Source organism: Eubalaena glacialis, chromosome 13 (assembly GCF_028564815.1).
Source record: "Eubalaena glacialis isolate mEubGla1 chromosome 13, mEubGla1.1.hap2.+ XY, whole genome shotgun sequence".
Classification (NCBI taxonomy): Eukaryota; Metazoa; Chordata; class Mammalia; order Artiodactyla; family Balaenidae; genus Eubalaena; species Eubalaena glacialis.
In genome coordinates this window covers 29,901,852-29,920,170 of record NC_083728.1, presented here as the reverse complement: position 1 = coordinate 29,920,170, position 18,319 = coordinate 29,901,852, and the positions used below count along the sequence as shown (strand labels likewise).

Sequence of the window (18,319 nt, the reverse complement as noted above, 5' to 3'; positions counted from 1 at the left end):
GAGCCCGTGCTCCGCAACGGGAGAAGCCACCGCAATAAGAAGCCCGTGCACCGCAACAAAGAGTAGCCCCCGCTCAACGCAACTAGAGAAAGCCCGCGCACAGCAACGAAGACACAACGCAGCCAAAAATAAATAAATAAATAAATTTAAAAATTAAAAAAAAAAAAAAAAAGACGGGGTCTGTGTCCGCTCCCATTGAATCCGGAGTGACCCTAGTGGCTGAATGCCCATTGGAGTGTGGTGGAAGTGATGCTATGTGACTTCCAATGCTGGGTCAGAAAAGGCCATAAAGTTTTGGTCTAGTTTTTTGGGACACAAGCCTTGGTGCCTTGAGCTTCCATGTAAAAATTCTGAGGCAGCCATGCTATGAGGAAGCCCAGGCCACATGGACAGTCCATATATATGTGTTCCAGCCCCAGCTGAGGTTCCAGCCTACAGCCAGCATCAAAGGCCAGACATGTAAGTCCAGTTACCTCTAGATAATTCTGCCCCAGCAATCAAGTCAATCCCAACATTTGGTCTTCCCAGTTGAGGGTCCATGGTGGAGCAAATACATGCCATCCCCACTGTGCCTTTTCCAAATTCTTGACCCACAGAATGTGGGAGCTTAATAAAATTGTTATTTTAAGCTACTAAATTTTGGAATGGTTCATTACACAGCAATAGATAGTTGAAATATAGATATTTTCTGATTTTCTGTAATGATCAAGGGTTGTTTTATGTTAAAAAAAAGATGGAAAAGCTTATTCTTAAAATTTGCAGGCATAGAAAAAAATTCACAGCACCATCTGGGAACAGAAATTTGTCTTTCATCTACCTGTTCCTCCAGGTTAAGGGTGACAGACATCACTTGACTCCATATTCTACTGCTCGCTATGGTGGTGGAGGAGGTGGCAATATGACTGAATCAATCCTGGCGTCTTCGTGACCCCTGATACCCTGAATTATTGAATTCTTAGAAGCAGCTGTCTTATCTAATAAGTTAAAAACAATTTCAGCCTAGTTGCAAATGTTGACAACTCTTTGAAAAACAGTTTGGATGCAGTGTAGTACATGAGTTAAGATGCTTTTAAAAGTAAGCTTGAAAATAAAAACAAACAACAAAAAGTCCAATTTAAAGTGGCTTAGACAAGAAAGGGAATTTATTGACTTACATAGCTCAAAACCTGAGTGGTAAGTTTCTGGTGAGGCTTAATCCAGCAGCAATGTGACCACCTCAGTTTCTTTTTCTGAATTTCTAAAATTCAGTGCATCTGAGTCTGGTTGGTTTTGATGGGCCTGGCTTTCATCATGTGATCATCCCTGAATCCATCACTGTGTGTGGCAGTTGGTGGGTGGAGGCAGTAGGTTATCCTGATTGGATTAAACTAGAGATTTACTCAAGGGATTGAGGGTTGGGTCAATCCCATCTAAACTCTATGAGTGACACATTCTGGGTCTTATTAGGAAGGGGGAAGAGAAAAGTGTGAAGTGAGACACATATGCCTATAACAAGAGACACATGACTCTTTATGCCCCTGTTCCAGTAGCCCTACTTCTAGGGAAATATTCTAAAACACAAGAAAAGGCATATTTATAGAGATGTTCACTGTTATTTTTAAGAGCAGAAAGCCAGAAGCATCCTCAATGTTCAGTCACTCATTTCTTCCACAGGTACTATAGCTCTTTTACAATGGGTAGGCCTTTGTACTAGACTCAAGAGACACATGCCTATAATAAGACACAATATGGATGTAACACTCAAGGTTCAGAGAGGAAGAGATAGTAAATGCGCAACTTCACCAAGGTAATAAGTGTGAATATTGTAGATACAAAGTGTGCTGTGGGAGTTCAGAGGAGATGCACCCAACTAAGAGTTATGGAATGACAGCAGGAAGTCTTCCTGGAGGAAGTGAGACCGAAAAGGCCAGTGAGAGTTAACCACTCAAGGGGAGTGGAAATGGTTATGGGTAGTTGCAAGGGTGGAGGTGGGGTGGGGATTAAGAAAAATACCAATGCCTGGGTCCTACCCCCACAGGTTTGGTTTCTGTTGGACTGGGGAGGGACCTGGAGAGCCCTGCCATTGTTGAAAAGAATAAGCTGGGACTTCCCTGGTGGCGCAGTGGTTAAGAATCCGCTTGCCAAATGCCGGAGAGGGTGTGGAGAAAAGGGAATCCTCTTGCACTGTTGGTGGGAATGTAAATTGATACAGCCACTATGGAGAACAGTATGGAGGTTCCTTAAAAAACTAAAAATAGAACTACCATATGACCCAGCAATCCCACTACTGGGCATATACCCTGAGAAAACCATAATTCAGAAAGAGTCATGTACCAAAATATTCATTGCAGTTCTGTTTACAATAGCCAGGACATGGAAGCAACCTAGGTGTCCATCATCGGATGAATGGATAAAGAAGATGTGGCACATATATACAATGGAATATTACTCAGCCATAAAAGGAAATGAAATGGAGGTGTTTGTAATGAGGTGGATGGAGTTAGAGTCTGTCATACAGAGTGAAGTAAGGCAGAAAGAGAAAAAGAAATACAGTATGCTAACACATATATATGGAATCTAAGGAAAAAAAAAAAAAAGGTCATGAAGAACCTAGTGGCAAGATGGGAATAAAGACACAGACCTACTAGAGAATGGACTTGAGGATATGGGGAGGGGGAGGGGTGAGATGTGACAGGGTGAGAGAGTGTCATGGACATATATACACTACCAAATGTAAAATAGATAGCTAGTGGGAAGCAGCCGCATAGCACAGGGAGATCAGCTCGGTGCTTTGTGACCACCTAGAGGGGTGGGATAGGGAGGGTGGGAGGGAGGGAGATGCAAGAGGGAAGAGATATGGGAACATATGTATATGTATAACTGATTCACTTTGTTATAAAGCAGAAGCTAACACACCATTGTAAAGCAATTATACTTCAATAAAGATGTTTAAAAAAAAAAAAAAAAAAAAAAAGAATCCGCTTGCCAATGCAGGGGACATGGGTTCGAGCCCTGGTCCGGGAAGATCCCACATGCCGCGGAGCAACTAAGCCCATGCACCACAACTGCTGAGCCTGTGCTCTAGAGCCCGCAAGCCACAACTGCTGAGCCCACGTGCCACAACTACTGAAGCCCGTGTGTCTAGAACCCGTGTTCCACAACAAGAGAAGCCACTGCAATGAGAAGCTCGCACACCACAAAGAAGAGTAGTCCCCACTCGCTGCAAGTAGAGAAAAGCCTGCACGCAGCAACGAAGACCCAACGCAGCCAAAAATAAATAAATAAATAAATTTATTAAAAAAAAAAAAGAATAAGCTGATAAGCTCCTTGGGTTGGATGGAACATGAGACCCTCCAGACCATGGCTTAGTGTCAGGAGGTGAGTGCTATGGTGTGGACACTGAGACAAGGAGAGGAGTACATTCTGGTTCTGAAGTGAATTAGGCATGGTGATGGGGTGGGGTGCTGCCGGCTGTTTGTGCATCCTCCCTCCCTCTCTCCCTCCTCTCTCCTGGAGTGCCTATGGGGTCAGGCAGTTCCCAGCTACCGCCCAGCCCTTCAGGACCCCTCCCCTCCCTGTGAACTCAAGTTAGATTGTTCATCTGATTACTATTGTTACGAATCTTTTCTTCAACATAAGAGAAGAGCATGGATTCAATCCATAAACACTATGCAGCACTGTACCTCTTATATATAAAATACCTGGCACTCAACAGTAACTAAGGATCAAAGAAGCAGTTTCCCTCTGTCCTTAAGGTTGGGCCAGGGGGATCATCACAGTTAAGAAAAGGGTAACAGGAGGGTGCTAAAGGAATTCTGGGGTGGATCTGTGACCCTCTGGATCTGGGTTTGTTTTCTGAGTTCAAGGCTTGATTCCACCAGTTAGTAGAAGTGTGACCTTGGGCAAGTCTTTATGTCACACTTTTATTCATCTGAAAAATGGGGGGAGTGTGGGAAGGGGAATAATAATATCTCTCTGTAGTAGTAGTAGTAGTAGTAGTAGTAGTAGTTGTGAGTTACTACATATAAGTGCTTTTTGTCCCTGGCACATAATGAACACTGAAAAAGCTTTAGTTATGACGATAATGACGATGATTCTTGAGTGTTTACTCTGTGCCAGGCTTTACATTCATTGTCTTATTCCAGACTCACACAAACTCCAGAAGACAGAATATATATATATATATATATATATATATATATATATATATACCCACAGAGGTGAGAGCTTGGGCTCAGAGACTTTAAATAACTTGCCAAGGTCACGCAGCAAGTACATGATGAGGCTGGTATTTGAATCTCCATCTATTTGATTTCAGAATCTAAATCCTTAACCACCCACTATCCTTCTTCCTGTCAGTCAGCAGCCCCACCAGACTTTGAATAACATGGGGGCGAAAAGCACGTCTCATTAACTTTCATACCCTCCAACACCCCACTCCCATTCCCAAGTGCTCCTCCCAGAGTCGGTATCAGGAAATGTTTGCTGAATGAATCGTTGCTCTCTCCTCCCACTCCTGGCACTCCCAGTCCTTCAAGGGCCTTCATCTCCACATCCTTGAACCAGCTTTGACTAAACACAAAAGAAGGAGTGATGAAAAAAAGTCTTTCTCACCAAGGATACAATTAATCAGAATGCTTCAGTTGCGCACATACCTCTGTATAATTACATATACTTGTATCTGTATAAAGAGTAGCACTCACAAAGTTTGCTGGCTCAGTGATGCGGTTGAATGGGAGACTGAGAGTATGATTCATGGCTCAGGTCAAATTTAACTCTAACCTGTTTGTGCAAGACAGATTTACTTCCAGAGCCCTTTCTGCTGCATAATTGCCTTGAGTCCACCTTCTCCCCAGGGAGAGGATATATTCACATCAGCCCACAGCCTCTTGCTGCCGCACACCCAAGTCAGATCTGGATTCTTTTGGCTACTTTCCCAGCAGTGTGGGCCCAGGTAAGATCCAACCAGGCAGTCTTTGCCAGCAAAGGAAGGAGGAGTAATCAAAAGCTGTAGCAGGAGGCAGCCTGCCAGGAAACCTGGGAATATGAGATGAGAAGCCTCAGGGATAGTGGTCTAGAGAATGCCTCTCATCCGTCCATACATCCATCCATCCATCCATCCATCCATCCATCCATCACATCTGGCTACTCATCTATAAGATCTACCCATCTATCTGTTTATTCATTCATCCATCCATTACATTCATCCATCCATTATATCCACCTATCCGTCACATTCATTTATCTATCCCTTCAGGCATAAAATGCTTACTGAGCACCTACTCTGTGCCAGACACTGTGCTGAAGACTGGGGATAAATAGAGTGAACGAGTCAGATACTTTGCCTTCATGGAGCTTACATTCTAGCATGAGTTCAGACAATAAACAGATAATCATGCCAATATCTTTTTAGTCATAGGCTCCAAGAAGTGCTATAGAAAAGGGGTAGATGGTGTTAAGAGATCCTGGGGGCTCTCGGAAACTTGACCTGGGAGCCGCTGAATGGAGCAAAGTGACCTGAGTGCAACAAGGTGGGGAGAGTGACAGGCGACTGGATTAGGGAGGCATTGAGAAGCTGGATCACGCAGTGTCTTGGAAAGATTCCAGTTTTCCCAGTGGTTCCATTTTCTCTGAAGAAATGGGAGTTTCATAGCTTTTCTTAACAGAAAGATTGTGCACTGTGGTAGAAAAGCACAGAGCTAAGCTGAACTCTTGATTTTCCATTCTACAGATGTATGACCTCAGGTTAGGCAAGCCATTTAACTTCTCTGAACCTCAGATTTTTCTCCTCTTTCTTCCTTTGTTCAATATTTTTAGAGCACCTATTATGTGTCAGGTGATTTTCTGGACACTGGTGGTACTCCAATGACCAAAACAGAACAAACTCACTGAGTTGTTATAAAGATTAAATGAGATAATGCATATAAAACATTTGGTACCATGCCTAGTCTATTGTATGTGCTTATTAGATGGTGGATGTTTGATTTTTATTTAAAATTAATCAAGGAACACTTTCTTAATGTTGTTCAGTATATCGGGAGCCCCAAGTAAATAGCGGATAGAATTTTCCCCTTCAGTCCAAGCATCCCCATTCTCCTTTTCTACCAACTCAGAAACCTGAGAGGCGTCCTTCATTCCTCTCTCTTTCTCATAACTGAGAGCCAGTCAGTCACCAAGTTCTGCCCTTCCTCTCTTCTATATAGCTCAGATGTATCTGCTCACCTCCAGGCCCCATTCACTGACATAGTTTGGGGCTCTTAAACTCATACCTGTCTGACAGACATTGTTAATTGCTTATCCAACATATACGTTTCTTCCTTCTTCCATTCTAAAAACATCATGATTTTGTTTGCATCTATAATGTGTATAATCTCAGATTACTCACTTTCTGAGCCTCTTTTGCACTTAGAAGACACAGTTCTGACCAAGGAGATGAAAGCAAAAGTCTCCTGGAGGTAAAAGAAATAGAAGTAGAGCCTTATATCTGTCCTGAGTTTTTCTTTTTTTGAACATGGGTGTGATGTTTGGAGCTGTGGGAGCCATCTTGGACCATGAAGTGACAACCATGAAGATAAAAGCCAATGTAATAGAACAAAAAGACAAATAAACAAAAACCGCCTGGATCCTTGGTGAAATATTTAACAGCAGTAACTGCTGACCTTTGATTTTCTTGTGAGAAGAATAAACCCTTCTTTTGTGTAAGCCACCATTATTTGGATTTTCTGTTACTTAGAGTCAAATGGATTCCTAATTGTCTACCTGTTTTATTATAACAGCCTCCCAACTCGCCTCCTCCAGGTTTAGCTCTCTAATTCATCCTCTGCATGGCAGCCACAGGTATGTTGTGAAATATACAAATCTGATCACTCCTGTGCTGAAAACTTTTCAAAGTTTTCCCATCACCTACAATAGTCCCTGGGCATTGTGCTATTTTCTGGCTAATAAAGATTTTCAGAGAGCATCTCAGCATCTTGATCAGCTTTTTTTTTTTTCCTGATAAATATTGAGATATTAATCATTCAACTCATGTGACACTGGTGTTATTGCAATAGTGTTTCAAACAAAAGTATAATTTAACTTTACCTGAATTTAAAGAAAAAAAAGAAACTGAAGTGAAATTGAAGTAACTGCTGATTTTAGAGTAATTTTTCTTCACCCAAGGGATATTATTTCTTTTTTTTTTTTTTTTTTTTTTTTTTTAAAGGTTAGGCGAAGATCTTTTTTTTTTTTTTTTTAAATTGGTTTTTTTTTTAAAACTTTTGGGTTTTATTTATTTATTTATTTATTTATGGCTGTGTTGGGTCTTCGTTTCTGTGCGAGGGCTTTCTCTAGTTGCGGCAGGTGGGGGCCACTCTTCATCGCAGTGCGCGGGCCTCTCATTATCGCGGCCTCTCTTGTTGCGGAGCACAGGCTCCAGAAGCGCAGGCTCAGTAATTGTGGCTCACGGGCCCGGTTGCTCCACGGCATGTGGGATCTTCCCAGACCAGGGCTCGAACCCGTGTCCCCTGCATTGGCAGGCAGATTCTCAACCACTGCGCCACCAGGGAAGCCCGGATATTATTTCTTAATGATCACTCTAAGGGAATTATTAGGGAGATATAACAATTATATTTATTTATTTATTTAGGCTGCATTCGGTCTTCATTGCTGCGTGCAGGCTTTCTCTAGTGTGGCAATCGGGGGCTACTCTTTGTTGTGGTGTGCGGGCTTCTCATTGCGGTGGCTTCCCGTTGAGGAGTGTGGGCTGTACGCACACGGGCTTCAGTAGTTGTGGCACACAGGCTCAGCAGTTGTGGCTCGTGGGCTCTAGAGCGCAGGCTCAGTAGTTGTGGTGCACGGGTTTAGTTGCTCTGCGGCATGTGGGATCTTCCCGGACCAGGGCTTGAACCTGTGTCCCCCTGCATTGGCAGGCAGATTCTTAACCACTGCGCCACCAGGGAAGTCCAGATGTAACAATTAATGCAATGTGGGATCCTGGATTGGATTCTGAACCAGAAAAAGGACATCAGTGGGAAAATTGGTGATATTTTAATAAAGTCTGTAGTTCCATTAGTAGTGTTATATCAGTGCTGATTTAATGGTTTTGATCATTGTACTGTGGTCATGTAAACTAATGAAGGGCATACCACATTCTCTGTATTATTGTTTTCAACGTTTCTGTAATTCTAAAATTGTTTCAAAATAAAAAGCTTTAAAAAATCACTTTAAGGTTAAGAAAAAAATTATAAAATACAAGAGATTAGTTTTTAATTATGTTTTTATTCTAGAGAGTATGGAATTACTCCCTGTTATGAAACATGATGGCATTAGCACCCTTATAATTCTTTTTATTTTCTCTTCCCAAACTTGCAAATTTTTGTTATTTTTATATTGTCAAGATTTAGAACGTTGATGTCTTTTTTGGCAATCAATCATAATTATTACTGGAGCTGTTTAATCTTAATTACATGTTTAAATAATTCTGTGCTCACCACTTGTTCTTTTGTTTCCTGAATTTTTTATTTTGATTTATCTCTTTGTTGGCTGGATTTCATAAATAAGTACTATTTTCAAGAATGTCTTATTGCTCCTGTGTTTCCTGGACTCACATTGATAATGTCCGTGTGTTGCCATTTCATTCATACAAATGAACACGGCTGGGTATAAAATTATGGGGTTTTGGTTTGGAATTTTGTAGGCATTGCTCTACAGTTTTCTGTTATTGAGGTTTTAACAAATTTAGGTAGAATGGCAATGACTTTTTTGATATACTGTTTTATGACATTTAATACATGTAATTTTTATATAACCACAACCAGATTCAGAATACAGAACAGTTCCATCATCCCTCCCAAGTTTCCTCATGCTGCACCTTTATAGACAAACCTTCCCTCAAAACCAGAAACCCCTGACAACCACGGATCTCTTCTTTGTCCCTGTAATTTTGCCACATAGATGTCACATAAATGAGATGATACAGTATGTAACCTTCTGATGCTGACTTTTTTCATTCAGCATAACGTTTCTGAAATACATCCGTATTGTTATGTGTATCAATAGTTCCGTCTTTTTTATTGCTTAGTGGTAGTATGATCCACAGTTTGCTTATCAGTCACTGAGGGACAGAGTGGCTGTACCATTTCCTTCCCACCAATAATGTATGAGAGTTCCAGTTGCTCTGAATCTTCGTCAGTAGTTAGTATTGTTGGGTTTTTCCTTCCTTCATTGTAGCTATTCTAATAGGTGTATAATGGTATCTCAATACAGTTTTAATTTGAATTTCCATAGGGGCTATTGATGTTGGGCATCTTTTCATATGCTTATTTACTATTCATAGATCTTTTCTGGTAAAGTAGCTGTTAAAATATCTGGCCTATGTTTTTGTCTTCTTATTGTTGAATTTTGAGAGTTCTTTGTACATTTTGAATACAAGTCCTTTACAAAATATATGTTTTGCAATATTTTCTCCCCATATGTAGTTTGTTTTTTCATTCTCTTGCCAGAGCAAACATTTAAAATTTTCATGAAGTCCAATTTATCAGTAATTTTTTTTTAACATCTTTATTGGAGTATAATTGTTTTACAATGGTGTGCTAGTTTCTGCTTTTTAACAAACTGAATCAGCTATACATATACATATGTCCCCATATCCACTCCCTCTTGCATCTCCCTCCCAACCTCCCTATCCCACCCCTCTGGGTGGTCACAAAGCACCGACCTGGTCTCCCTGAGCTATGCGGCTGCTTCCCACTAGCTATTTTACATTTGGTAGTGTATATATGTCCATGCCACTCTCTCACTTTGTCCCAGCTTACCCTTCTCACTCCCCGTGTCCTCAAGTCCATTCTCTACATCTATGTCTTTATTCCTGTCCTGCCCCTAGGTTTTTCAGAACCTTTTTTTTTTTTTTTAGATTCCATATATATGCGTTAGCATATGGTATTTGTTTTTCTCTTTCTGACATACTTCACCCTGTATGACAGACTCTAGGTCCATCCACCTCACTACAAATAACTCAATTTCGTTTCTTTTTATGGCTGAGTAATATTCCATTGTGTATATGTGCCACATCTTCTTTATCCATTCATCTGTCAGTGGACACTTAGGTTGCTTCCATGTCCTGGCTATTGTAAATAGAGCTGCAATGAACATTGTGGTACATGACTCTTTTTGAATTATGGTTTTCTCAGGGTATATGCCCAGTAGTGGGATTGCTGGGTCATATGGTAGTTCTATTTTTAGATTTTTAAAGAACCTCCATACTGTTCTCCATAGTGGCTGTATCAATTTACATTCCCACCAACAGTGCAAGAGGGTTCCCTTTTCTCTGCACCCTCTCCAGTATTTATTGTTGGTAGATTTTTTGATGATGGCCATCCTGACTGGTGTGAGGTGATACCTCACTGTAGTTTTGATTTGCATTTCTCTAATGATTAGTGATGTTGAGCATTCTTTCATGTGTTTGTTGATAATCTGTATATCTTCTTTGGAGAAATGTCTGTTAGGGTCTTCTGCCCATTTTTGGATTGGGTTGTTTGTTTTTTTGATATTGAGCTGCATGAGCTGCTTGTAAATTTTGGAGATTAATCCTTTGTCAGTTGCTTCATTTGCAAATATTTTCTCCCATTCTGAGAGTTGTCTTTTCGCCTTGTTTATGTTTTCCTTTGCTGTGCAAAAGCTTTTAAGTTTCATTAGGTCCCATTTGTTTATTTTTGTTTTTATTTCCATTTCCCTAGGAGGTGGGTCAAAAAGGATCTTGCTGTGATTTATGTCATAGAGTGTTCTGCCTATGTTTTCCTCTAGGAGTTTTATAGTGTCTGGCCTTACATTTAGGTCTTGAATCCATTTTGAGTTTATTTTTGTGTATGGTGTTTGTGTTAGGGAGTGTTCTAATTTTATTCTTTTACAGGTAGCTGTCCAGTTTTCCCAGCACCATTTATTGAAGAGGCTGTCTTTTCTCCATTGTATATTCTTGCCTCCTTTATCAAAAATAAGGTGACTATATGTGCATGGGTTTATCTCTGGGCTTTCTATCCTTATCAGTAATTTTTAATGGATCATGCTTTTGGTGTCATATAAATGAACTCTTTGCTTAACTGAAGATCATGAACATTTCTCTTATGTTTTCTTTTCTTTTTATTTTTAATAAATTTATTTATTTTATTTATTTATTTTTGGCTGTGTTGGGTCTTTTTTGCTGCGCACGGGCTTTCTCCAGTTGCGGCGAGCGAGGGCTACTCTTCATTGCGGTGCACGGGCTTCTCATCACAGTGGCTTCTCTTGTTGCAGAGTATGCGCTCTAAGCGTGCAGGCTTCAGTAGTTGTGGCATGTGGGCTCAGAGGTTGTGGCTCGTAGGCTCTAGAGCGCAGGCTCCGTAGTTGTGGTGCATGGGCCTAGTTGTTCCGCGGTATGTGGGATGTTCCTGGACCAGGGCTCAAACCCGTGTCCCCTGCATTGGCAAGCTGACTCTTAACCACTGTGCCACCAGGGAAACCCCTCTTATGTTTTCTTTTAAATGTTTTTATGTTTTACATTCTTCTGTGATCATTTTGAGTTAATTTTTGTATAAGATGTGAGGTACAAGTTGAGGTTTATTTATTTTTATTTATTTATTTATTTATTATTATTTATTTTTGGCTGCGTTGGGTCTTCATTGCTGTATGCAGGCTTTCTCTAGTTGCATATTTATTTATTTTTGCATGTGAATGTCCAATTGTTCCAACACTATTTGTTGAAAAGACTATCTGTTCTCCACTGAATTGCTTTTGTAATGTTGTTGAAAAGCAATTGACCATATTTATGTGGCTCCCTCTTCTATACTCTCTATTCTGTTCTATTGATCTATGTGTCTGTGCTTTTGTTAATACCACTATATCTTTATTACTGTAGCTTTATAATAAATGTTAAAATTGGGTGACGTGAGCCCTCCAACATTGTCTTCTTCATCAAAATTGTTTTTACTATTCTAGTTCTTTTGCATACTCATATAAATTTTAGAATCATCTTGTCTTTATCTACAGAAAAATTCCTGCTGCAGTTAGTTTGGGGATAATTGATAACTATGTTGTCTTTTAATCAGTGAACATGGTATATCTTTCCATTTATTTAGGTCTTCAGTGTTTTGGAATTTTCAGCATACAGATCCCATACATGTTTTGTTAGGTTTATGCCTAAATATTTTACTTTTTAAGGATTTATTGTAAATAGTACTATTTTTAAAACTTCAGTTTCTAGTCGTTTATTGGTAGTATATAGAAATATGATTAATAATAATCTACATATTGACCTTATATTTTGTGACCTTGCCAAACTCACCCATTAGTTCTAGAAGCTTTTTCTTTTTGTATATTCTTTGGAATTTTCTATATAGATAATCCTATTGTCTGTGAATAGTGATAGTTTTATTCCTTCCTTTCCAATTTATATGCCTTTTATTTCTTTTACTTGCTTTTTTTTCAAAGGCTAGGACTTACAGTACAATGTTGAATAGGAATAGTGACAATGGACCTTCTTGCCTTGTTCCCAGTCTCAGGGAAAGCATTTAATCTTTCACCATTATGACATTTGCTGTAGTTTTTTGTAGGTACCCTTTATCAAGTTAAGGAAGCTCCCTTCTAATCTTAGTTTGCTGAGAGCCTTAAAAAAGTCACAAGTGGATTTTGGGTGTGGCTTAAGCACTTTTTCTGCATTAGTTAATATGATCGGGTGGTTTTCTTCTTTACTATGTTAATATTGTGGATTACATTGATTTTCAAATGTTGAATGAACATTGTACTCCCAAGATAAACCTCACTTGGTGAAGATCTACTAAGTGGTTGTGTGCCTGTGTGTGTGTACACATATATTATATATAGATGTATATATGTGATTTGCTAATAGTTTTTGAAACCATATGAGCCTGGAGTCATATTGTTCAGAATGTTTTTAACTACTTATTTGATTTCTTAGACATAAGAGTATTAAGTTCATCTATTTCTTCTTGGGTGAGTTTTGGTAGTTTGTGGCTTTCAAGAAATTGGTCCATTTCAACTAAGTTGTTGAATTTAAGTGTATAGAGTTGTTCATAGTATTTTCTTATTATCCATTTACGCCTGTGGGGTTGGTAGTGCTATTCTCCGCTTCACTCTGGATATTGTTAATTGTCTCCTCCCTTTTATTCTTTGTTAGTCTGGCTAGAGATTTATCAATTTTATTGCTATTTTTACAGAAGCATCTTTTGGTTTGATCAATTTTCTCTATTTTTCTTGTTTTCAATTTCATTGATTTCTGGCCTTAATTATTATATTATTATATCCATCTTTATTTTTATTTCTATCTTTATTATTTCCTTCCCTCTGATTGCTTTGGGTTTATTTTGCTCCTCTTTTTTTCTCTAGTTTCTTAAGGTAGAATCTTAGATTGTTGGCTTGACACCTTTTTTTTCCACATATATGTATTTAATAATATACAGTTTCCCCCTAAACACTGTTTTAGTTATATCCCATAAATTTTGAGATGTATTTTCATTTTCCTTCATTTCAAAATTTTCTAATTTCCCTTGAGACTTCCTCTTTGACCAATGGATTATTTAGCAGTTATTTTTGTTTGTTTTCTTTTGGTCGTGCCACACGGCTTGTGATTGAACCTGGGTGGTGAGAGCACAGAGTCCTAACCACTGTGAAACAGCAGGGAAGGGGGCAGGGCACAACCTTTGAAAGAATGACATAGCCCGAGGACATGACATAAACTGATTAGAACCAAATGGGTCCAAGATGGCGGACAATTCGACTTCCACCAGACCTTGAGCCTCAGTATACACCCCCCCTCACTTTAACACATCAGCAAGCTAAATGCCACACCCACAGGCACCATAACAGTTCCAAGGCCAACCATAAGGATCAAAAAGTGGGTGGTGGCCCAATTCCTGGAAATCCCCACCCCTTCCTGAAATAGCTGGAATACTCCTCCCACTCATTAGCGTATGAAATTACACACCCCTATAAAAACTGACAACCCCATATGCTGGTGCTTTTCTCACCTTCTGAGATGGCCCACACTCTGTCTGTGGAGTGTGTTTTTCTCTATATAAATCCACTTCTTACCCATCACTTTGTCTCTCACTGAATTCTTTCTGTGATGAGACATCAAGAAACTGAGCTTCATTAAGTCCTGAAACCAGGTGTGTGATCTTTTGAATACTTTTTAGTGTTCCATTTAAATTTTTCCATTTTTATTTTACTATGTCTCTTTGTATAGGGTTTTTAGTGGTTGTTCTAGGGATTACAATATACATACAAACTTTTAACAGTTTGCTAGAATCAAGACGATGTGGTGATTGATTCAATGTGGGGGTGGGGAAAGGAAGGAGTTAAGTATGACACTGAAGTTTCTGGATTAGGTAACTTGGTATAAGGTGATGTCATTCACTACCAGGGTGAATTTAAATGGAGGAGAAGATCTAGGGGAAGTGAGTATTGTTTGGAACATGTAGCGTTTGGGATACTTGTGAAACATTCAAGTGGAGATGTCAGAAGGCAATTTATCACATGGGTCTAAAGTTAAGAGAAAGGTCTTGGGCTTAAGGATAGATTTGGAAGTCTTCAGTTGTACTTGGCATCTGTTGTTTTTGCCACTCAACATTTGTTTACTTCTGGCAACCCATCCCCAACTCTGGACCTCATGAGAGGCATTAACCCACTTTCAACTCTACAAGTGGGCCTTGGGTAAACTCAACTAATTATCGTTCCATTCCTCCTGGCCACAGGGATTGGTTCAGGGTTAAATTTGTAACTGAATTTAGCCAATGAGAATGAGGTCCATCCAATACTCCTGTCCCATCATCTTGGGGAGACACACTTTCTTTCTAATTGGAGTTAATCTAATAGGAAGTAAGATCTGAAGATGTTGCTGCCTTCTTCTTTCCCTGAAGAAAGCTACCTGAAAATATGTCAGCAACGGAGGAAGCAGAAATGAGGGATGTTGGGAATGAGTGGGTCCAGGAGAAATTAAGCCCCTGGGCAATCTGTTCTCAGTCTCTGGACTTTTCAATCGTGTGAACCAATACTTTCCATAGTTCCTAGATTATGTTTGATCAGGCTTTCTACATCTTTCAAATAGAGTTCTGACTGATGCATAAGCGTCTAGTGGGTATAGAAGCTATGGTGGTGAATGAGAGTGTGTCAAGAGAGAGAAGAAAAGAGGGAGCCCATTTAAGGAAAAGGGGCCCATGAAGGAGCGTGAGAGGAGTGCTCAGAGAGACAGAGGAGAGTCCTTTGTCTTGGAAGGTCCAGAAAGAGAGTGAGTGAAGAAATAGAGAGTAATTAGTAGTGTAAAATACTTACGGGGTATCAGTCAAGATAAGGACTGAAAAGGGCCCTTTGGATCTATCAACAAGGAGGCTGTTGACAAAACAGTTGCAGTTACCAAGCAGGAAGGATCCTCTGAAATCATTACTTTATACCCTCTTCTGAAGATGAGGAAATTGAGGCAATAAGATACTTAGATTTTTTTTTAACAGATACAAGATTACAAGTAGCGATCAGGGCTTTAAGGGTCCTTAAAGATCACATTATCCAATGCTTAAATCTCTTGCACAACATCTCTCTGAAGCCTGTGCTTAAATATAACTATTGAGAAAGAACTCATTACTTCACAGGTCTAATGAGAACCCTTAAATCTGTTCTCTTTATACCACAGAGCAGACACATGACAGGAGAATGTATGCATCCTGAGTTGATTCCTGGAAAAGCTGGTTTTATTTGGGGAACTCAAAGATTAAGCCAGATTTTGAGTTTTTAGGAGGCCTCTACCCCATTGAATAATCCAGTCACCGTTCCAGATGAGCCCAGCCTTTGAGTCACCTCAGCCCAGAACTATGTGAGTGAATAATAACTTCCAGGTTATTCCAACCTCCAGCCATTTAGGTTTTCCCATTTGAGGCCCCAGATTTCAGGCAGCAGGAACAGGTCACATGTGTTATGTCGTGTCTGAATTCCAGACCTAAGAATCTGTGAGTATAATAAAATGGTTGTTTTATTCTGCCACAAAGTGTTAACATGTTTTTTTCTTTATACAGGAGCAGATAGCTGGAAGAGTAAGTATTGTTATTATTATCCCATTTTACAGATGAGGTAACTGAGTTTCAGAAAGATTAAACAACTTGATCCACGTCCCATAGGCAGCCAATGGCAGAGCCAGTATCTGAACCCAGGTCTGGCTAATTGCATAGCTTGTTGTCTTCCAATTATCCTAGATACCTCCTACTGAGTTAGACCCCTTGACAAAACCTCCCAAGCCTCCCATTACTGTTCTTCAATCTGGAGACCATCCTTGACAAATCTAGAGTTCAGTGACTAAGATGTGGTTAGAAAAACAGCCTTTATGAAACATCTGATTCACATTCTTTTCAAATAATTGAAAAATATTCACTCTGCAATCAGTTCTTTCCTTATTTTATTTTCTCCTCCACACCCCCAGGCAGGAGCCAGATACTTCTGCCAAGCCTGACAGATCTCCTCCTCTCCCCACACCACCCAGTGCACAAATACCCACTGGCCCCCATTAAATCCCAATCAGGCTTGGAGAGAGCTGATTCATCCCCCTCCCCTGCCTCCCGGGAAGCGTTAGGGATGAGCAAGTCACTTATTGGAGTAATTCTGGGAGCTGAGGCAGAGCCGTGGCTGGAAGCCACCCACTAACTAGAAACCCAGGACATCAATCAACCAAACTGATTTTTCCGCTGCCGCAGCCATTTAAACAGTTATCTTTGCTTGGGGCTTTGTCCAAAGTTACTCAGCTAGTGGGTTCCTGGGTGATAAGTCACCGCAGCCTCATTCCACTGTCTCTGTGTCCTGGGGCTGCCTCTTTACTGACTTCTCAAGAGGGGTTGAAGTTCATTTGTTGCACTCTAAAAAGAATAGAACCTGCACGGCTTGCGCACAAGTTCTGGTTATAGCAGGAAGATTAAAAAGGAGCCAGAAGTCTGTTGGGATATTAATACAGTACTTCTCATTTGACGCCCTGCTGAGGCACGGGGAGGACGTTTCAAATTCATTTCATAACGCCCCCTGCTGGTATCCTTTCCCAACTGCTGCAGATGCCTGATCCAGTTTGGGGGTGGGGGGTGCAGGGAGAGGGGAGCCCTTAGTCCACACCAACCTCCTTTCCTCATTTTACATATGGGGAAACTAATGCCAGAAAGAAAAACGGGATTTACTCAAGGCTGGGATTTACTCAAAGTCTATATTAAAGTAAGAACTAGTCTCTCTGTGGCTAGAACTTTTTTGTAGGACCCAAGAATGCCCAGCACATAGTAAGTGCTTCTGATTGGCAGTATAGCATGAAATCCGGAAGCCCTGGTTTCGAATCCAAGCTCTGCCACTTAATAGCTGTCACGAGAAGGTAGTTTTCCGAGCCTCAGATTTCTCATCTGTAAAATAAGGGTAAAAAGACAAAGAGTAAAATAGGATTTTATAAGAATTCCTTCACACATCCATTCAAAAACTACTGAGTATCTGCCATATACCTTGCTGGGCACTTGGAATGTAACAATGCGTAGGACATTGCAGTAACTGTTCTCTTTGAGGGTGGTAGTCTAGTGAGAAAATTAGATGACATATGTGAACGCACAGCAGAAATTCAGTTGTTGGAAAACAAAACATTTTCCCTTTGATTCTTCCCACTTTTCAAGTATCAGAAGGCTTGGGGCCTTGCCCCAGCTGTATCAGTCTAGGAATGTTGATGACTTGAAGAGATTAAGTTATTTGAAGGTCAAGACCACATAAATCTTTGTATTCTCCAGTGTGCCTGGCCCCAGGATGTGCTCAGTCAATATTTGTTTGGCTCCATGTGTGCCCCAAATTCTGGCTCACTCAGCCTCCCGGCTGCCAGCAGATTGCTGTCCGTGGTGCTGAAAAGCAAATTCCTGCTTCTCAGTATGAGACAGCGCAGGTGCTGAGGCAGAAAATGGAGCCCAGGGGAAGTGAGTAGAGAGGGGAAGAATGAGCCAACTTTTCACTAGCTAATAGTGACATCTTCATTTTGCCAAATCTTGGAATTCAAAGCTGATGTTTCTTTTTCGAGCTGTCCCCACTTGCATTTCTTGCTAGCTGGAAACACTGCAGGGATAGGTGTTCTTAATAACCACACAGGGTGATAATCTCTACAATGCTGGGAGGTACTGGGAGTCCATAACCCTATAAAGTCCTATTTGAAAGTGTTGTTGAAAATTGGTGGACCCCTTTTCCAGCTTATTCCTGGGCTAGGAAAAAGCATCAGTCATAGATGCCTCCCCCAGCTGATTTCATCCATGTCTATCACCCAAGAATGTGGGCAGATCTGAGTCAGAACTGGCTATGGGGAAGCCAGAGAGGTAGGGTCTGA

At 40.4% G+C, this 18,319-nt stretch overlaps 1 protein-coding gene across 1 annotated transcript in view; it reads left to right on the top strand.

The window, feature by feature from the left end:
- The window catches only part of PDYN (prodynorphin), an 83,980-nt gene that overhangs the window by 41,519 nt on the left and 24,142 nt on the right, over positions 1–18,319 (top strand). The window contains exon 2 of the mRNA XM_061209315.1: positions 16,014–16,031. The gene's annotated coding sequence lies outside the window, so the exon portion shown is untranslated. The remainder of the gene's footprint in view (positions 1–16,013; positions 16,032–18,319) is intronic.